The following is a 22,949-nucleotide window of genomic DNA, read 5'->3' as shown; positions in this document are numbered from 1 at the left end:
ACTGTTAATCTGTCAGAGGCAATACTGGTTAATTACAGCTGGAGAGTTCATCACATTGAACAGTCCAAATTAATTGAGGCTGACATGTGTCACAGCAAGGCATTGCTTGGGTCTGATCTTATCCAAGACATCCTGCTCCTCCCCAGAGAAACCAAAGGCCCTGTGGCCTCTCTGTTGTGAGAAGCTTTATGTAACAATCCATCAAAGGCATGGGCACCATGCACACTGGCATCGATCTGTCACAAAGTATTGGCTTATCACATAGCTCTACTCTGTGTTTGTATGACAATGGGTTAAAAAATATAAGCTACCAAATCTGTGACAGTTTTTCAAAGAATGCAAAACATGGACTGTAAAAATGTGGTTACTGCCTAAATAAGCGATATTTTACACAGGCTGGAAGGGCTTTGCAAGGTTCAGATTATGACACCATAAATGGTGATAAATAGTCATATAAATACTTTTATAAATGCTGGCATCCATGAGCAACAATCCACTGTCTAATAAGCCTAATGTGAAACTATAAATACATTAATACAACAGTACTGCTACAAGAATCAATCTTATTGATGATTCAATAGACCATGAAAATCCATATTTTCATGTGATAATGACAAATGATTAAATTGTATATCTATAACCTGCAGCCTTAAATAACTGTATTTGACCACAGTGTGTGTGTGTGTGTGTGTGTTTACACATTACAAGGATTAACTGCCCTATTCCAACCTTTGACAGTAATTACCCGATGCGAACCACAGTATGATGCACACTTAGACTGTTCACTGAATGTCACCAACAGATCTCTCATAAATTCACAGAAATGTGTCAGAAATTAGCATAGTGAGCAGTTGGGCATTGACGGTTGTCTTTCACTGTGAATATCAACCATGGTGCTGGTGAATAAGTCTTTTCTCAGCTAATCTTGTTACAAACTCCTACAGACCACTATGATGTCAGAGCAAGTCTAAAAGTTTGTGCCCCCATATGAGCACATCTACTGTTAAGTGCAGTCGTTTTGCTAAAAGCAGCTCAGTAAACGCGCATTAATGAAAAGCTATTGTAAAATAATTTTCTGGATCTTCTCATTAAGTCGTGTGCGTGGGTGAGTGGTCACTGTACTTTTTTCATGGTTTTCAGTAGTTATGATAGTAGCTGACTAGGTGCTAAAATCTCTCTCTTGTCATCTTTGATATTTTTTTAAAAGACCAGTAACCTTTTGTGGAAAAGAATTTTATAAGTGTCTTGTTCTGAGCTATTTGTCAAATTATGATAAAGGATTAAAAGCTCAGTTGAGGAAACTAATGAGTATTAAATTGTACCAGTGTTCCAGTTGTGGTAATACATAGAATAGACCCATATTTCTTGCATTAGAAATTCTGCATAAAGTCCAGGCTACAAAGTTAAAAGAGCCACCCTACTATAAGGAACAGTGATAATGATCTTGAGTTGAATAAATGTTATTATCTGTGTTTAAATGTTGAAAACAAAATTACTCAGATTGCCCACATATTGCCTTGGATAATTTATACCAGCCTTTAATCATCAGTGTTTAGCAAGCTGTCCGACAGAGATAACGTGCTGAAAAAAAACACATACATGCAGGTGAAACTGGCAAATAAATGCCTTGAAAATGCATTGCCATCAGTCCAAAAGTACAGATTACTGCTATGAAATGGCAGGGAAAATGATCAATAGATGGCACTGTTTCACAGGCCTTGGCCCTCCGCCGCAGCTGTGCACCTTCATATTTCCCACTGTCTTTCTTTGCCTGGAAGCCCGTAGTGGTTCAACCTAGAACCTACTAATGTTAAAGATAAATCAGATTCTTGATCAAAGTTCATTTAGGGATATTTCAAAAACAATTCTGAAAAGAATAAAAACTTTATTAAACCTTTTTTAATCCCAAAATTAGTTGGGGTTGGATGAAATAGATGGTGCTGGACAAAAATATGAAATCTATTAAGAATAATTGATAAATTTACATTCCATAAATTCTTACTTAATCATGATTAGAATTGTGTTAAAATCAGTGAGGATTGATTTATAAAATATGCATATATCGAATCTTCTGCACACTGCTGTCTGTATATACTTTTATAATAAGTATTTATACTCATTCTGCACTATGCAGCAGATCAGCATGCAATGTGCAGTTAGGTATTTATAGCTGTGATCCTGACTTAAGTTAGTTTTCATTTGGAAAAAATCCTGTCACTCGTTGTCATTCCACCACATTTTACACAGCCAACAACTTACCTCTCTTCTGTATCTATCATCTCTGTATGTACCCTGAATAAAGAAATAAAAAAAAAACACATAAATCAGTTTTTTAATCACCGTCTTTCTTCAGTCAAAATTGGAGATTATTTTACATTTGAAATTTCTGAGAATGTTCTTTGTCTTGACTCTTCTAACTATGCAACTCAATCTAATGACCTCACATTCATATCATTATAATACAGCTTTGAACATACAGTGATGTGATCATGTATTGTATGATGTTGTATTTTCACTGTATACTGATGTGCTGAGATGAGCTTCATATGAAGATAAAATCTTCTTCACTTGATGACACACCTGCAGCCTATTGAAAAGATGTAACTTGCAGTAAGCAGGATATAGTGTAGTGTTTGATTAATTATGACATTGATCACAAAATATGAAAGTGTGGAAGGGGAGAAGCTGAGTCTGTCCGATACCAAGGAAAACTCATGACTTTAACCTATTAAACTTCAAAACTCACCTAATGCATTTTTTTTTCTTTTCTAGGTTTTTTTCTGCCTCAAGTGCACAAACACAATATGTTCCAGGTGTTCTTTTGTTGCTCACTACTTTCTTGAAAAACAAGAATAACAGGATTTCAATTTGTGCACAGCAGCCACTTGGTTTTCATGCAGCTACCTTCCTCATGGAAGTTACACCTGGAGCATGAGACAATAACAGCGGTTGCTAAGTAACGGGTTCCCTCATAGTCTCTACCACGAGCTTCCAGCAACCCAAGGTTTGCTTAGTGAGTCATTCCTGCATGGCAATGAGTAGACCATATACAGTAGAAATCCTGCTCTTGTGTGTTGTCTGCGCTGTTACTGTGGGTAAAGTTAAAATTCACAACTCACAGGCTACAGGTTCTTTTCACAGATGAATTTGAGACATATCATAAAGAGAACAGCACAGAATTTAATCAATTTCCAAAACATTTTAATTTTATATAGCTTCTTTGATTTCATGGCCCTTGTATCACGAATGCTGTCTCAGTGTCACACTACTATAGTTTGTTTTGATGTTTAGATTAAACTCAAACATTATCAATGACATCAGTGGCAACTGTCCTTTTCCTGCTGAAACAACTCAAATAATTTGCTCTGAGGTGACTCTTTAGCTGGTTTCTAATAATCAACAACCTTTTTCTGATATTTATGGCTGTACAGACACAGATAGGGTTCATAACAATCTTCATGTTTAACACAGCTTATTATTTTGTCTGGAAACAGCTGTTATGAAAACTGTGAGTCTGAAGCAAGACTGTGTTCTGTAAGCTTTAAAACTTAAAGAATACCTCAAGAATGCTCTAAGAAGGTAAACGAATTCACATATGTATGATTAAATCATACTATCAGTCAGGAAAAGTTTAATTTTTGTAGTTAAAATATCGATAGTTTAGACTACTCTAAACTACTCTAAAAAAGTCAAAGATGTTCTTATTATCTATGAGATCTGTGATAAATCTCTTTGTAATGAGCAGATATAAGTTTGTGTTTTTTACGAGTGCACTTATCTTTGAATCCAATGAATGGTTTATCATGATGGAGGCGACAGCACTGAAATCTGCCCAAATGCCTCTTCTGCTATGCTCACTAGTGTTGTTTTCCTCTCTTCATCAGCTCCAGCCATCTGTTGCTCATTTCATATCTGTTCATCCAATTTGGCCCTGGAACCTTGCATGTTTTGTAGCTTTGGGTAAGTGTTCAAAATATTAATTTCAAATGCAGTTTGCCACAATCACAGAATCTTAAAGCATTGCCACCATTTTAGATGGCATGGCGCTATCTGCACGCAGATTTTTATAACATTACAGTTTAAAGGATATGTTCACCCAGGTTAAACATGGATTGCTATGCTCCTGTAGTGTTAGGTGTAATGGTAAGAAGCCTAGCCTTCTGGGCAAAACTCTGGCTTATATGGCTAGATCCATCCATCCATCCATCCATCCATCCATCCATCCATCCATCCATCCATCCATCCATCCATCCATCCATCCATCCATCCATCCATCCATCCATCCATCCATCCATCCATCCATTGTCTATACCTGCTTAATCCAATGCAGTATTGCAGGGGGGACTGGAGCCTATCCCAGCGGCTAGGAGATAAGAGGGGTACATGGTCAACAGATACACAACATTCAAACCACACTTAAACTCACTAACCTAACAAGCATGTTTATGGACAGTGGGAGGAAGCCAGATTACATGGATAGGACCTACACATGCGTGGGAACAACATGCAAATTTGGAGAAAGGAAGGCACAGCCACAGAGAGGCAGAGAGGGTTGAACCAGGAGCCTTTTTGTTGTGAGAAGACAGTGTTGACCACTTTATTCATTAATTTATTTTCTTTTTTAAAAATTTATTATTAATGTGTCCAAAGAATAGTGTTTAATAACTGACAGTGAGATCTCTTAATGAACTAACAGAAACCTAAAATTGTTAATGGAGAGAAGCAGCCAAACATTTCTCACTACAAACCTTAAAAGCAAGATGTAGTTGCAACTTGCACAATCAAGGATCTGTTCCTCTGTTTGTTGTCTTTATTTAAATCAAGATACTTTGGGTCTTCTTACTACTGCAGATTCTACTGCAGACTTTTATTTTCGCTCTCCTTCCTCTTTTTTTTTAACTTTATCTATTTTTTATTTAATCAATTAGGGGTGGACTGCATGGACAGCAAAATTCAGATATTTCTTAATATATAACCAGTGTAGTTTGTCACAACTATAAATAAATAATAATATTTAAAATTTACTACTCCTATTAATGAGAATATAGTAATTTTATGTGATCACCAAACATTTCTTTCAACAAAATATTATGCAAACCGAAAAAATGTGTATAACCACAATTAAAGATTTTGATGTCAAAACATACATTTCTGATGGGGTTTGAAGATCAAATTCTTAATCTCATAAACAAAAGATGTATCTATGTTACAAGACTTCATGATTCATTAGTAAAATCAGACACCTATGCTCTTTCTAGGGATTGTGCTTGGAATCACCAGCCTTCAGTCTCAGAAAGGTGAGGTCCAACAATCTGTATGCTCCATGTAGAAATTTAGAGGAGCTATTCCTCACTACTATTAAGATAATGCTTTACCGCTTACAAGGAACTGATCAAATGAGACTACAACAAGGAGAATTACATTGCAGAATTGCAGCTTCTTCCACAGCAATGTGTATGAACACACAAACCCATAAAATAGAAACTGTATGCAAGAGAACGTATAATTATGGTCATGTATTCACTTTTTAGCCCTTTCAACAATACTAGGAACACATGGCTCAACAGCCAGTCAAGTGATGCAAGCCGGCAGTAGCCATGGCTCCGGCCAGCTAGCTGCTGCTGGCCCAATTAGCCACAGCTGTTGCTGGGGACCATACTATTGGCGCCCACTTGGAGTTGCTGGCTTAGCTAGCTGCCAGCTAGCAGCAGTCTTGGCTCTGGCTCAATGGTGAGCAGTGTGGTACTGATATTTTTTTATGTGAAATAATGTAAATACATTACCATTCTGATACTTCCACTTGCATGCATCCTTGCATAATGTAGCTTCCATTTGTCTTCCATTGGCCTTGAATCAGTGTTTTCTCTTCTGAAAACCCCAAAGTAGGCCACTTTTGGAGGATCCAACATTTGTAAGTGTTGCTCCACCGCAGCTTGACTGATCTGATGCAAACTGAGATTTGAATACAAGTTGCATGATTCAGCCTTTTACCATAACCTTGCAAATGACATGTCACTGCTCTTCCAGTCTTAGGCTTGTTTTGACTCCCTCGTGAGAATCTTTTGTGGATTTTCTACAACCAATCAAGTTTCTAAGATGAAAAATACTTTACAATAAACAGACAGAAAAACCCTCTAAAGCCAATTTAGGATTTGTTCCTCTTGGGCAAGATAAGAAGATTTAGATGAAGTGACATTGCCAGTTGCACAATAAACACAAGACACATAAGGTGATCTAGAGGAGTATTGCAGATTTATACTGGACACTGTTGTAGTGCTACAGTTTGGCACAGATGCTCTCGTAAAATATTTTGATATCCCCAATAAGAATTCAGTGTTTTACTGTGATTAAATCCCCCAGGCCTGTTTGCAGTAAAAACCTCTCTTACTTGTTCTTTCTGCACACCATCACTGGTTTGTCTCTGCTACCTCATCTCACTCTTATACTCTCTACCTAGATGGGTCACTAAGTTCAAGTCTGCATATTCACTACTTGAGTCTGGGTAAAATGTAACTCACTCCACCTGTAAACACACAACTAATTGTAAATATGTTTCATGTCAAATTGCAAGTCTGCCTTTCTAGGTTTATTCTGGTAGAGAAAAGGATGTGATCCCATGTGTCTGCTTCTGCTTTACTTTTTATGATGAGATATGATTTATACTTTTATTATGACTGGAACATTGATTTTGAATATTGATTTTGCTGTGCCTTCCTACTGACAGTCATTTTAGTTTTCTAATCTTCAGTGACAAACTTTTTTTTTCTAAGTTGTAATTTTTGTTCAGACCTGCCCCTCTTTTGTTATAAAAGCCTTTCTTTCAATGAAAAAAAAAAAAAAATGTTTTAGGAATTCATTAGAGCTAATTTGAGCTTAAATGTGTCTATATATATTATTTATAAACCCATTTCCTTAAAAACAAGGGAGATTTCCAAATGTAAATGCAATAAAAATTAACTTCCTTTTTTAAAAATTCCTTTGGACTCTTAGTAATTAGATTAAGGGTATCGGTTAACGTATTTTAAGTGTTCTCACTGATTAACCCCATTGTATTTAGAAAGTAGAAGCACTCAGAGAACGCAGACCTCTGCCAAACCATAGTTTCACTCACCTGAGAAAAACCCCGAAAGCCAGATCCATAATATGAACATGATCCAGGTCAAACAGTGTGGCACCTGCAGCAGACAGTAGTTAAAGCACATTGATCAGATTTTGGCCAAAAGTCATTAACTGTGCCTACCTTAGGATAACTTTGGTCCAAATGTGGTCCGTGTCAGACATTTTAACACAAACCAAATTACAATGTCTTATTTGGGTCAATTGTGGTCTGTGTTGGACGTCTTGACACGGACCATATTTCACCATCTTTTTTAGGGTTAATTGTAGACTGTATTGGACATCTAAACACAAGATAAACAGCAAATAGGGAGGGGTTATTGCTGAATATAGCTCTATGTTTTTGGCAGAGTTACAGCCATTTTTGTAACGGTATTCTTTTATGGCACTAATTTTGGGAAGGAAATAAAATCAATTTCAACTACTGTGAACTTAGCAGGAAAAATTGTACAGACATTTAGATAATATATATTTCTATTTTATTTCTATAATAATACAACTTAAACACTAGAATAATAAATAAAATAATAATAAATAATAAATACAATAAATTAAAACAGTAAATAAGGGACATTTGTTATTAGATTTATTTCATCCATTATTACCACTGCACCTCATGAAACAATGTGACATTATGTCATGCAAAAGACAGAACGAATCCATTTAGGTAGCTGGCACCCACAAATACCTGAACACATAATCACATTTCACAATATTTTGATCATATTAAGTTACTCAGTTATTTACAATTAAATACATTACTGTACTAAAAAGACAAGAAATGGTTTCTGATATTAATTTGAAAAATTATAATACAGCTAAACAACCACAACCCTCTTTTTTATCTCCACCTGTTTGAATTGTTTGATATGCAGGCCAAATTTCAGTCAGCACCTAGCTGTGGATTGATTCTACAGCCATATAGCTATGGTTTATTTATCTGACAGCATATCACTGTAGAGACTTTAAACCCTTGATAGTCACTACCTGGATGTACTCTTTCTTTGTAGACAGACTTTGACGTGCACTGGATATTAGAGCAGTGGAACTGTACTCATTGAATGTGTCAAATAAGTTATATCATGTAATGCAAACAATAAATTGCAATAATAGTCATCATTAAGTTTTTTACCTATGTAGATGTAATTGATATTGCTGGATATAAGAATAACAATAACAAAACCTTTATTACTCCCTCAGTGGGGAAATTGCTTTGTTAAAGAACTACAGGTGCAGTAAGCAGAAGCATCCAGGTGATATAAAAAACAACACACACATACAATAAGTAATAATATGTGCATGGTCTGACAGGGTGAGTATGTGCAGTATATAAATATGTACATAAACATGTATATAAACATGTAAACACAGGAGGAAGCTATATATGAGGAAGCTATATAAAATGTGTCAGTAAGTATGAGACACATCAGGGGTGCCCAGCTCTGGTCCTCAAGGGCCACAATCCTGCAGGTTTTTGATGTGTCCCTGCTCCAAAACCACCTGACTCAAATTGATGAGTCATTGTGCTAAACTTGGTAGGCTGTTCAATCTATTTAATTTGAATCCGGTGTGTTGAAGCAGGAAACATTGGAAAATCTGCAGGACAGCTGCCCTCGAGGACCGACTTTTGGCACCCCTGAGATACATGGTCCCATAAAACAAAATAAAAGTCCAGGGAAAGAGAACAATTATTTGCAGAGAAAATAAAGGAGAGCACATTCTGTTTTTCCCCCCTTGATCAGTCTCTAAAATTACATGGTTCAATAACTTAGATGTAATTTCTATATCAGAAGTGGCAGCTACAGACAACAACACGATAAAAACACACGAGATTTCAAAAGCAAGCACAAGTAGTATAGAACATAATTAGACCTGCCCAAGTTTGTCTAGTGGCATTACTAAGCTAAAATACTAAACAGATTGCATTATATTATTCTTCATACTTTCTCTTAATACTTCATCCACTGTTCCTCTGTTCCCACTTGTCTTTTGTTATGATAATATCAATAGATATTCAGCAGATAAATATGCAGTTGAAGGTACATAGCACCATGGAATACATCTTAATGCACATTGAAAGCAAAGTGACAGACAGATGGAGAAGGACTACTGGTGCTGTGCTTATAATAGAACATCTATTCCCCTTTGAGCGCGCTCCACCAAATTCAGGAGATGAGGCAGTAGTCAGCTATGACCACTTTGCTCTAGAAATGAAAAGTTATAAAGGCTCCTCTGCCATCCAAAGTATGTTTTGAGTTCATGGGAAGCTCATTAACACTGCAAATCCCCTTGATCTTTTCCAATTAACTGTCCTAACCAGGATGATGTGAGACATGCAATTAACAAAGGCCAGTGGCTGACTCACCCCCTCATCCCCCTGTTTCATTACCGGCAATCCTTGGATCTGACTCAAATTCAACAGCTGACATATGTGCTTTAACAATCTGACTGCTGTGGGTTTGATGCATAGCAGGTCTCTCTGTTTCTGTACTGTAATTATAGAGATGGCCTCGTGTTATTGGGAGAGTTGGTTCAAGGTCTGGCTCAGATGGCAAGGGGAGACTTGCAAGAGCCAATCATCAAACAAGCGGGATGATCAGAGATGTGTGATACAACGCAGTGTCTGGATTTTTATTCTGCTCTGTGCTCTTGTGGTTTGTTAGAGTTCAATTAGATGATAGTCTTGCTGACCAATATTTTTCATTTGTTTGTGATTTGCCTTTGAAAAGAAAAAAGGGATGAAGGGATTGATACTAAAGTTAATCTAGGAGGTATAAAGTCTGCCCTCTCCCTGTGTGATCATTAAAAACACAAAAAAATGTTTTTAAATAGTTGAGCAGAAGTAATTATTTCTGGTAAACTATTTTACTTATAAGATTTTGTGATCAGACTTTTTTAGGACACTTATCAGGAGGCTAGTTTAGGGAACAGTCAGTTGTTAAGCATGTAAGCTTAGATGAACTCATTGTTTACCACCTTTTAATTGTAAGTAGTGAATAAAAAAGTAAAACAAGCAAAAAAAATCACTTTTCAGTGACACAAAAAAGAGAAAAATGGTTTTGCAATTTAAAGATGAGAAGAGGAACAAGTGCAGATTTCTGTAAAACAGGGAGCTCCAACTCCAATCCTTGTGAGCTACTGTCCTGCAGGTTTTGGATTCTACCCTGATGCAACACACCTGACTCAAATCACTGGATCATTAACAGGCTTGCGCAGAAGTGTGTTGTAGTAGGAGACATCTAAAACCTGCAGGGCAGTAGCTCACGAGGACGGGGTTGGAGACCCCTGCTGTTAAACAAACCCTGCTAAAGGTCCTAGCAGATAGTAATGGTTGGGAGACTTAATACATACCCCTTCCTCTTTATGTCCAAAAAGGCATTCTGTGCCTGGGTAATAAGTGTCTGTCATCAGTAAAGAACTTTACTTCAGATTTGAAGAATCTCCTGCAAACTAAGCTAGCGCCTCACATCCAAACCAGTCATCTTTCAGCTAAAGCTGTTGCTCTGAGAGAAACTGATTAACATATTACTGGTTATGTGGTAAAGGATGTGCCACCAACAACTATGGAGTTGCCATTTTTCTGTAAAAACATTGATTGAAGTAACATTATAAGCTATCAAACAGACCATGTAATGAGTTTGGTAAATTTAGTCTGAGTTTATTATCAGAAAGCACAAGAAACTGCAAAAGGACGTTTATATTTGGTAAGCCAAAACTGGTCTAGCCCATTAATTTCCTTAGCAGGTAATGCAGTAACATGCCAAGTAACTTTTAATGGCAGTAATATTTTAATCCTATTTTTTTTATTTATTTATTTTTTAAGAAACATGATCCAATACTGATGATGATTAACTAATAGAAAACAACAAGAACAAAAAAAAACAAAAACAAAAACAAAACAAACAAACAAAAAAAACAACAACAACAAAACAAACTTCTGATTTTCAAAAGATCTCAGCATCTGTTTGGAGAAAGAAATTCTCAGTACTGTGAAGTGATCACATCGCTGCCTGTCTGGCTTTATATGAGGAATTATCTGCTCACCAGCATGGATGCATAGAGTACACCAAACCATGCACATGCACACAAGAACCTAGTTATTGTAAGCATGTGAGGACATTGACTAGCCAAACTATCTGTTCATCCTTCCATCTTTTTATAAGTTCTTGTTCCCAAAAGACATATGCATGTTAGTGTTAAAGTATTTCTGTTCATGTGTGGGCTGCTGGAACTCAGTTTTTGTCCTTAAAAAAGTTCATTCAAACTCCTCACAGGCTCAGATTTCTGGCAATGCAACATAATTTTATTTTCATTGGGTTTTTAAAGACACTCCTAATATTAATTACCACACTGCTTCAATGTTAATTTTAATCATTACGAGAGCAAATTATAACAACAAATTCTGAAACAAAATTTTCATAATCCAGATGTTAGTAATATTCCACAAAGTTTAAGATATCGTTTCAGAGTGTACACCTGCAGTTTTCTGATTAAATTAATACATTTTGTAGTTCTATCATAGACTTGCTTTAAATTCAGTTGTTTTTTGTAAATTTGCTGTTTATTTAAGTATCACTGAAATAATTTCTATATGCTTCAATGAAAATATAATGTGTTTGACATGATCTTGGTTTATGTTCTTGGTTTTTGGCTTTTCTGGTCTTGTGATTAGTTCTGTTTCCTGTTTTATTTATGTAGTTGTGTAGCAGCTGGTGTAGATTGCCGGGCTGGTCACGTCTCCAAGTTACCATCAGCTGATAGGGACATGTCACAACACACATCGGATTATGTTTTCTGAAGAAACATGTCAAGGTAAAATTACAATTTCTTAAAAAACTTTTTGTTGGATCAAAAGAATTCTTACAACTCCAAATGGGTGGAGCTTGACACACTGCAATCCATTGATTGGTTGCAAAAAAAAACACTTTCCGTGTAACCTGGCATTAAAACAAAGCAGGAGTGGCTCCTTGTTTAGAGCAACATATTTTCTTTTTGTAGATTAAATCTCAGTTTAAAGCGGCATTACGAAGCACCGCCAAGAAGAAAGAATACAAACTCTTAAATGACCGACATCCTCCTTCTTTGTTTCTGAGTCACATTTTGGTTATACTTTAAGGAAGACGTTGCATTGCGATGGAATCATGGTATTTCATAGCTGAGGCATCAATTGCTATCCAGCTGATCCTCTGGCTCTCAGGTAAGGGTACAATTGTTGGTTGAAACAAGGCTTAAGGGACAGTTAAGGATTACTTTCTAATTTCCTGTTTATGCATGTGCTTAGTAACATGTAAGGTAATCTTTGCAGGAATCTTAATTGTAACCTGAATAAGATATCTAAATATGTGATGGAACATCTGCCAACATTTATACTTAATACTTTCAGAAGACGACTCCATTTGACAAGTTCATCATGCTTAGGTTATTGCTACTGTGTTTAAAGGGGCACTACTGGACTTTGGCAAATTTTTGCTCTTTGATGTCCCCTAACAAAGACTAATTCATCTATCCTATCTCTCCTCTGAACTCTTTCCAGCCAGTAATAGTCACTCCGATGTTTACAGATGGCCAAACAAACAATTATTATTGCAATTATCCAATTACAGTTGTCCTCAATTTAATATTATTAATAATAAGAAGATTAAGTGAAAGAAGAACCATCCACTGCAGTATTAAATGATCACTCAGTATCTGTAAAAAAGTATTCTCAAAGGCAAAGAGCTCTTATTCGTCTAAAAGCTTCAATATTGCAACTAAAATAAAATCCATGAATAAATTTTTTTAAAGAACAAAAGAGACTATTTGGTTACTAAAGTTGTCAAAATGAATTAAATGAATTACAACACACTGCCTCGTTCAAACCACTGAGGGATGCACAGTTTGAAATGTCTTATTAACCTGGGTGCCATTCATTAACATCACAATATGCATGTACATTTTTATATTAGTTAGACTGCATTTCCAATCCTGCAACAATTACACAGTTATCAAGGATTAAAGGATCCTATATTTAGAAGCAGTTACAGAGATAGGCAATTATTTTCAGTTCAGAACAAATTCAAATTAGCCTCATTCAAGTAAGCCTTTGTTGAAATTACTGTATTATATTTTGTTTGACTGGCAGCATTAGCATTAGCATATGTAGAAAAAATAAATAAAAAGGACCTCTATCCACAGCTTGATCATGCTGCTATCTGCTAATGGATGAAAATACAAAAATACATGTTTCCAGTCTTTTATATATTAGTCACTGGTATTAGATATGTTATGGTCAAGGTGCTTGAAGAATGTTATAAACTAGTATCAAACACACAATGTCTAATTTGCTGAATTTAAAATGCATTGAGGTTTAAATATTGGGTCACTTCACTATGTTATGTTTAAAATTAACTGAGCTGTTGCCATAACAACGTCAAGAGACATGGGCAGCGAGTTCCCTCTTCCTGAAATAGCCTGCAAAATTGTTTAAACAGATAACTGGGAATCTGGCTGCTGGCCAGGAGCATGCCCCAGTGCCTCATGGGATATTAATGGCTGTCCAAGCATAGGCAGGTCTGCAGTGAGAGAATAAATCCTAGAACCAGCATGGCACATCTCCCTTAATCAGTGCTTTAAAATCAGCTGTGCTTTTGCTAATTGGCCTAATTTCAACCTGAGGATGTCTCCATTTGCTCCTGATTTAGAGCAGAGAGGGGCTGCAGTGAGGCATGTTGCTGGAATATATGTTTCTGTGCTAAAATCACTCGCAGGATTTGATCTGCTTTATACAATGCATTTGACTGGTTACACAAATTTGCAGAGTAAAAGCTTTTAATGGATACCTCTCTGTCCTCTCTTTATGCATTCCTCATCCTTGTTTTTCTCATCATGTGTCCTGCTGAGAGGTGCTGCTGGTAGATAAATATCAGCTCCTTTGGCAGAGGTCTCTATGCACGTTTCCCCAGTGAGCCTATGAGCCTCTTGATGAAAGCCATCAGTCACTGCTGCGGGGAGACCTGTCTGCACTGACCACCACACACATCTACCTTGTCCACCAGACTGTGAAGGGGATGTCTCCATGAACACCCTCACACAACACCAAATCATGATTTAATACCTTTAATTTACACTATCTTGAGGGCTTATCAAAAGGTTAACTCAGGATCTCGGAGACAATTTTATAAAGGTCTTGCTAGGACACTGCCTCACAGGACATGGACATGTAGCACTTTGGAGTTTTAAACCCTGATGCTATTTGTAAGAAATTATGATTACTGCAATGATTTCCATTTCATCTAATGTTTTGCCATATTACATATTGCGAAGAAGAGCATGTGTCATTGTATCCCAAGGGAAAAAACAAGGGAAGAATGTGAAACTGAGTGAGATTAATGCATGGTAAACAGAACATGTGCTGGGATGACAGAGTAGATGAGGAATGATGCCTCTATGGGAAATTAATAGTGGCAGATTAAAAACAACGTAGTAAAGTAGGGACACTCTTCCTCTCAAATATGTGGTGAACGTTCAATGTGAAACTGCTAACTGTGCATGAAGTCTAAATCACAGTTAAACGCATTTGACGCAATTTGCTGTAATATGTTATCACAGATGTTGCAATGCAATGGTGTAATTGAACGTGTTCAAATGGTTTATTAAACAATCTTTTGTTGGCCAGAAATTCAAGTCCTCTTGAGGTTTAACTGTTGTAAGCCATGAGGGTATATTTACGACTGTCATCATCATCACTTGAATTAATATTGTTGGAGGGCATGTGGAACAGTAAATCCTATTCCCAAGTCCCTCGTTATGGAAAAGGTTCCTCCTACATGGGCAATCAAAGAGATATTTCATATAGCAACATACTCCTGTGAGTCAAAATGTGACGGAGGATGCACAATACATGGAGGAGAAGGCAATTATAATGAAGGCTGTATAAAATATACACATACAGAAAATAGTGCATCGGCAGATAACTGTGCATCGTAAAACAAATGTTAAGGGCATTTGATGTCATTGGATAATTAGTTAGTTCTTGTATTTCAATTAACTGTCCACACATAGTCTAGTATTTAAAGGCCTCATACCACTAAGTACTTGGATTAGATCCTCAGACTTATTGTCAGACCATATGCTGCTGCAATGGGACTTGGACCTGTAAATATAAGTGGACCTGAGTTCCTTCAGATGCATGACAATGCTCCGCCTCATGTGACCAGAGTGTGTCGGCAGTTCCTGTATGATGAAGGCATTGATGCTCTGGACTGGCCTGCCTGTTCATGAGACCTAACTGACTGTTTGGAGTTGATTGATGCCTGGATCAAGAGATGACCAAACTGTGTCAAACTGTACCAAAATGGCCATTTTGAAGACCTTGCCTATTTGTACTAAAACCTCTTATATTCATCCGGAAATGTTTTGGGGGTTTTTTCAGGCAAGCCTGAAACCGTTTTCATTTGTGCAATGTGCCTTCTTCATTTGTTCTTCATCATTAACATATACTCATAATTACATATCCTAACAACTCTGACAAGTGTTCCCTCTACTATGACTTACTATAAATATTTAAATATTCAAACAGACTTTGTGGTTTCAGACATTTGCTCATTTCATTATGGGCATGCAATTTTCAAGCAAAGGAATACAAAAAAAGGCCTGGGGCTCAAAGGAGTAAAAACAAATAAATAAATAAATAAAAATCTTACATGAAACACCAAACCAACAATCTACATCTCTGCTAAGTATATTTTTTTTCTATGTTGGGGTGAATTACTCATCATAGGTAACCCCATTCAATCGTGTTTCATATTCCTACTGTCAGAACACACATATGTTTCTAATTTATTAGCTGCTTTGCAGTTTTATTTAATTTGTTTAAAAAACAAACATGCATACTAGGGTTTGATTTTGTTACTTTGCAACTGCAAAACTGTCTTGTACTTTGTCTTAATACCAGTTTTAAAAATAAGTCAAATTCCTCTGAGATGCATGAAGAACATCTGCAGTCTCTTCTCAGCCACGGAGATAAATAATGAGGTTGCAAAAAGAAAGAAAAATGATAAACAAAGGAAACTTTGTTAGAGGAGATTCCTCTCAAGCAGTAATAGCTAGTGTGTGTATATATAGTAGAGAAGCTTTGCTTGTGTAAGAGTGTGTGCATGCTGATGGCCATCGATCGAAACAGAAGGTGTTGTCTGGCACTTTAGGCCATTCACACAGACTTCTGGCTTTGAGAGCAGAGTTATATTAACAACTTTGCCAGTTTGTAATTAGTGTGAATCTGCTGTTGAGTTCAGTATGCCCTGTTTTTTGGGTAATCAAATAATATTTTTATGTTAAGATAAAAAGACATCAAGAAGGGCTTCCATTTCATGTGTGGTATAATGAAGATTTCTTACTTTAAAAGGCATTAAAGGATAATGTTTTCTTGTGATGACCCATAAAAATCCATCACCGCCTTTGTTTTCAACCAGCCCAGTCACCAGAGTAAAATATTCTCACTTTTTGTTTGGTGAGACAATACATACAGTATAAGGTCACCACATTCCTGAATGCTGCCAGTGTTTGCTAGACACCTTCAAGATTATATGAGGGAAAACTGCATGATAGTTAGGCTGTCTTAAGACCTTAATCAAAGTGTCATGAAAACAACACTTACGTTGGACTTTGTCAAACCTTTAGAAGGAACTTTAAGGAATTTTACACTTAATAAATTATTTAGTCATTCATTCATGTTTTCATACTTGCTTTACTGGAACTTACCACAGCTATCAGGCAGATGAGAGGCAGGATAAAATTGACACTTTTTCCTAATTTATATATCTCTATATTGAACTTTTTCATCTGATGTAAGGAAATGTGTGATGGAAATGTAAGTGAAATCATTTCCTCCGCTCAGTCCAGTTGATAGATTGTGTGGCCTGTATGACATTACCTCTCTTAATCATACTTTCCTCAGTGGGCTTAACACCTTTACAATCACTCAGGGACTGAATTTGTGAACTTGTGTTCACCACCTAAAGTTTCTAAGTCTTGTAACAACTTTAACCCTTCCACACTGGCAAGAGTAAGTCTGTGAAGAAAATGATCATCAAAGCCAGACAATTTTACACCTTAGCCAAGTATCGTGAGTCCTGTAGTTTCTCACAGACCCAGTTTTTCTCCAAAGTAACACCAGGAAAACAGCCAAGTTTGCCACTTTCCAGATGGAGGCTAGGCTTTTGAATAATGACTAGCTCTAAAGGTTGCATTAGAATGTTTGTGCTACAGTGTTTACAAAAATGCTGAGCCCTACACAAGTGCTGGGGTTATTAAACACGGAGGCATACCGTCGACTACAAATAGTAAACTGCCTCACATCAGTGTTAAACGCAGTTAACTTTAATTTTGAGCTTGGATCTTTTCTTTGTTTTGTATTGAATTTTAGCCAATAATTTCCCCATTGTTCAGTGTGCAAAGTTAATCAAGTGTTATTCACTTCCCAAACACCTTTACTGTATCTCAAGTTTGCAGTGAATTTTGTGCATATATTTACTGTAGGTTCACAGAACTGAATGGTTTTTTTTTTTTTTTTTCAAAAAATGTTTTATGCTGCTCTAAGATGAACTCTTTCCCTACCATTTCTATCAAGGGATTTCTCCTCTTCCTGTTGCTGCTCACACATAGACACACATGCAGACAACTAGGCAAACACACAGAGCACAACTTTCTATGTAGCAGCTTCTTCCTCAAATAGAAAATGTGCACTAAAACATGACAGCACTGGCGGCTTGTCTCCGAGAGCAGCCCCACTCTCTCTGGCCTAGATTCTTTCAAATCGGCTCTGGAAGTGCCTGCGTCCTCAGCTGCACTGCCAGCCCCGCCAGAGAGTGAGTGAGCAAGCCATCTGGCTGCACAGCACATCAAATCCCAATCTGTGTTAATTTGAGTGTTATGGGCCATTGTTTATTTTGGAAAAAAAAGAAGAAAAAGAAGAAGAGGAAAAGGATTTTTTTTGCCCAGAATTACTATCACTTTTGTAGTTAATTCTGTGCTCTTTCAAAGTTTCTGCAGACTTCAAGAATGCCAGGCACCCTGCAGGTCACTTCTGAAAATTACATGTGCCTAACCAGGCCAAATAAAGATTTTATGTCACTACAAGACAATAATATTGTATGAATTCTATCATAAATTTTAATCTTATGGGGGAAACCCCCCCCCCCCCCCCCCAAAAAACAGAATACAAGCTAGGCTAGTAATCATGCTGTGAAATAGTCTTTTATGTTTATTTCCACTACCTGATGAAACATATACACTCTTGTTGGATTCCATTGATGTTTTCCTCATTTAGTTCCTGGCGATACTCCCATACTTCTTTAAAATTCATGTTCATCATTCCACATTGAAAAAAAATCTGAATTTAGAGCAAGAAAGATTATAATCTGGACTTATACTAAGGTGAGGCATACAAATTGATATTTGAAGTCCAGTGCCTACATGTACAACAATAACAATACAACTTATTTATGTAACATCATATCTCTTTAATTTTTCTTTTCCTATCCTTTCCTCCATCTTATTCTTTCTTTTACTCTCAGTCACACACACGTGCACGCACACACACACACACACACACACACACACACACACACACACACACACACACACACACACACACACACACACACACACACACACAAATGCCACCCACCCTGACACATGGTGTGTTATGCAATGGGTGATGCCTAATTACCACTGACATCGCGGAGACTGTTCACTGCGAAATTAATCATGACACAGGCGTCAGCTTTTGATATTTTTTTGCCAAGTGCTCTGAGCTCCTACCAGTTGATGTAATTAATAAACCAAATACACACAAATTCTGATTAGACGTTGACATTGATGTCTTAATAATGAGCAGGCAGCCTAATAACTAAGACCAGGTGTCACATGGTAGAGCTAGAGAAAACAAAATGCAGTTAAAAAAAAAAAAGATAAGATAAATTGGAAGCAAATATTTTCCTCCAGTATGGGGTAGTTTATAGATATGACTTTGAGGGGTTGTTTGCTTTTTATAGATAGAAAATGTAAAAGGAATTCATGTGTAATGAGGGTACATGAACTTATCTCTATACACATTCTAAACAGCTGAGTACACAGTAGCTCTTAGAGGACTACAGAGCTATTTATAATCACAGCATTGTACTGGAAAGCACTTACAGTATATCCAATCATGCATAACATAAACAGTTGCTTTCTAGTTAGCAGAAACCTTTTCTGTTACTTTATTATTACAAATAGATGAACTGAGACTCCAGAAAGCCACACCTAACTCATAATCTGGCATAATTAATGTGACATGCAGCTCACCAGTGCACAAACCCTATAAGAGCCAGTTGTTCATTTCTAGAACTTTTTCCTGCTTCAGTGGGTGATGATCACAAGCCAAGCGTTTTAGGACAAGATGCAAGCTAATTGATTTGACATCTCACTTTTTGTAGTTTACCTCTTATAAGAACATAATTTTAAATAAGAAGAGAACTTTGAAGGGCACAGACTTGTATAATATGGTACATACTGTAAGTGATTTATGTAAGTTTATAAGTTTCATTTTAGCATATGGTTTTTTAGCATTATAATAATTTTAGCCGTTTCAGATACTACACCTTGGCTTCTCTGCAAAGTTATATATTTCACCTTAATTTCTTGCTCATGTTGGTGAGTAAATGAAAAGAGAGTTCAGAGTAGATGAAAAACATAAAAGATAGTTTTGTGTGTAAGAATGTCTGTTTGTGTGTCATATTAATAGGTGAAAACAATGTGGATGGTAAGGTCATAAAATGGATGTCAATATTATAGGAACAGTGGTCCCAAGATGGCTGCTGTTAACATTTGACCAGTGACCATGTGGCCAGTTACAATGTGGTTCTTTTGTCTATGTAGCTGCATGTGTTAGCATGTACAATTTACAAAACATGTGGTACAACATGACAAATAATCATGTGGGATGTTAAAATCCCTTTTATGTCTTATTTAAAAAGACAGATATTCAAATTTTTGGTTGAGTATAGTGTTATGTGAACTGTGAATATAAGGCCTACAATGTCGTTAATTGATGACGACAGTTCAGTAGTAGGACCCCGCCAGAGAGTGTGGCGGTATGCTGTTATCAGTTTCTTGCATTTGCTGATGTTAATAAAAGTGCTGTTAATGCAAGCGTGTTGTGATTAACATGACATGGTTTCAGAAGTGGCCGACTGAATGCTTCACGGACATGGCTAAATTTTGACCACTGCAGCAGTTTGACTCTTCTCAATCAGCGGAGTGACTGGTTTGGCGCTGATTCAACCAGTTTGGGAGCCCGGTGTGGTGCAAGCAATGAGTAAAGACTCTGAGCCAATTTACAAATCCTTCAGATACGACGGTGAGGACCAAATTTTGTTTGATTATGAGGCAAAGTTTGAGGAGCACTTTGTGCCCAAGGGCATTGTGATTCATGACCAAGCGTGCTTCCACAAGCGAGCCCAGAGGCCGGGGTAGATGGTTGAGGCCTTTGTCAGGAGTCTGTACATGCTAGGCCCAACACTGTGAGTTTGGCCTAAGGATGAACACACAAGAGATATTGGACAGTGGTGTGTCTCAAAAACTTCAACTGGAGCCTGACCTCACACTAGAGAAAGCCATCCAGATCGCAAGACAGATTAAGCAACAAAACGTCAGCATGAGGTACCTCCACATAATGGACGCGGTGAAACATGCAACAGCTAAACCTGTGGTTCTTAACCTTGTTGGAGGCACCGAACCCCACCAGTTTCATATGCTCCTTCACCGAACCCTTCTTTAGTAAAAAATAAAATATTGGTTGGAGGTGGACGTGGGGTCGGCGTCACTAACGCTAACCCAACGTCACTGACGCACACCGCTGGTCAGACGGAGGGTTATTAAAGAAGGTGTTGTTAAACAGGAAGTGATACGCTGGCAGCGCGTCCACTCCTTTACAGCCGTTTTACAACGTGTCATCACAGTGGGTAAAAGTACCAGTTCCCCGCCGCCACGTCGTGAGTCCGTACGGCGATCGACCCTTTAGATCGCCTTATTTGCCTGGATCGGCGCTCGGGAGATAACGGGCTAATTCCGATGTGTGGTCCCGACTGAGAAGGAGGTCTCACTCTGCTGCTTATCCAGCGCTCTCAAAGCGGACCGGTAGGGAGTCTCACTCAGACACATATACAGCCCTAGCGGTCTGATAGGGAGGTCTCACTCTGCTGCATAAACCAGCGACCTCAAAGCGGACCGGTTGGAAATCTCAGAGCAGGACGCTTTCACTAACTGCAGACTAGACTGAGGGGTGGACCTCTGCGGCGGAGGCTCCACCGAACCCCTGAGACCGACTCACCGAACCCCTAGGGTTCGATCGAACCCAGGTTAAGAACCACTGAGCTAAACTAAAAATGCTAAATGAATTGGCAGCATCTGGTCACGCTGACAGTACTGATTAATTTTTTTCTCTGGCCTGTGTTGGACTCTGATGTTACAGCAATAGACCTGCCTGGATCAGACCAGGAGCGGCATGTGACTTTGCCAGTAAATGGCAGCCCAGATGAGTTTAAGATTGATACTGGGCCTGACATTACTGTTATGTCCAGAGCACATTCAACAGACTCCCACAGCAGCCTTGTCTTGTTAAGACTAAACCAAAGGCGCCCAGTCCTAACGGTGAAGTGAAGGGCATCAGAGAATTCCTTGCAGTCACGCACTACAAGAGGAAGAAGTATTCATTCTGGGTAACAGTCATCCACAGACCTTTTTCTCAAAACCTGCTGGGGAGGTGTGCTGCCAAGAGAATTGGCCTGGCTGCGAGGGTTGGAGCGATCACTGCAGAAGAATTTAATGATGTGTTTGGTGACATAGGACGCAGTGTTGTTTTTGGCAGGCATCTCAGTTTTAGTCTTAGTTTTAGTCTTCAGGACGAAAAAGCTTATTAGTTTTAGTCACATTTTAGTGATTTCTAAGTTTGAAGTTTTAGTCTTGTTTTAGTCAATGAAAACTCAAAAAGGTTTTAGTCTAGTTTTAGTCAAATAAAAAAAAAGTGTTGCAAGTATTGCAATTCATAAAACAAGTTGACCTTAATGCTTTTGCATAGTAACCAGATCCTTTACCAGGTTGATAGCTTTAGCCTGGACTTTCCCATTAACAGGGATGCAGTGCTGCCATGCTATACTTAATTGCTGTTGGACAGAAACCTTTTATTTGTATATTTCACATTTTTTCATGAATTAATATCCTACTTCATCATACAAAAATATCACATAAGAAAATAGCAGATCTATAAGTTCAACATAAAGCAACACATTGTGAGCTTGTAGTTTGGTTATTTTCATCAGTAATTACAAAATTAAAAGGAATGCTTTTAGACTTAGGTTTCCCAACCAACAGCAAATACTTAGGGTTATGCATTGCATAGATAAAGTGCTAACTGTGGAATCAATTACTCCCAAAAAGCAAAAAGCAACATCATCCTTACTTTGGTAACTGTGGCTTGTGTCCTTTTTAATATGCTACTGTAAATTGGCCGTTTGTTCTCCCTGGATCACATCAGCTGGAAGGATTACTATTACATTACATCAATAATAATAATAATAATAATAATAATAATAATGATAATAATAATAATAATAATAATAATAATGAGGCTAGTGAGGCTGTTGATCGTTCCAACATCGTCTACTGAAGCTGAAAGGAGTTTCAGTGCACTGAGGCGGTTAAAAACCTGGCTTCACAATTGCATGAGGCAGAAACGCCTTAACAATGTGGCAGTTTGTAACATACATCAAGAAACCATTGATGCCTTGGACAGGAAGAAACTCTGCCAGGACTTT

At 37.5% G+C, this 22,949-nt stretch overlaps 1 long non-coding RNA gene across 1 annotated transcript; it reads right to left on the bottom strand.

Annotated features, from left to right (window-relative positions):
- Positions 1 to 461: 461 nt before the first annotated feature.
- LOC121638720 lies at positions 462 to 22,299 on the bottom strand. Its single transcript, XR_006010054.1, has 3 exons — positions 22,218 to 22,299; positions 10,464 to 10,469; positions 462 to 472 (listed from the first exon to the last, which is right to left on the bottom strand). It is a non-coding gene; the product is annotated as an uncharacterized LOC121638720 (long non-coding RNA).
- Positions 22,300 to 22,949: the final 650 nt, after the last annotated feature.

This window comes from Melanotaenia boesemani, chromosome 4, assembly GCF_017639745.1.
Source record: "Melanotaenia boesemani isolate fMelBoe1 chromosome 4, fMelBoe1.pri, whole genome shotgun sequence".
In the NCBI taxonomy this organism is placed as follows: Eukaryota; Metazoa; Chordata; class Actinopteri; order Atheriniformes; family Melanotaeniidae; genus Melanotaenia; species Melanotaenia boesemani.
Note: the sequence above shows the minus strand (reverse complement) of the source record. Positions and strands in the feature narration are given on the sequence as shown.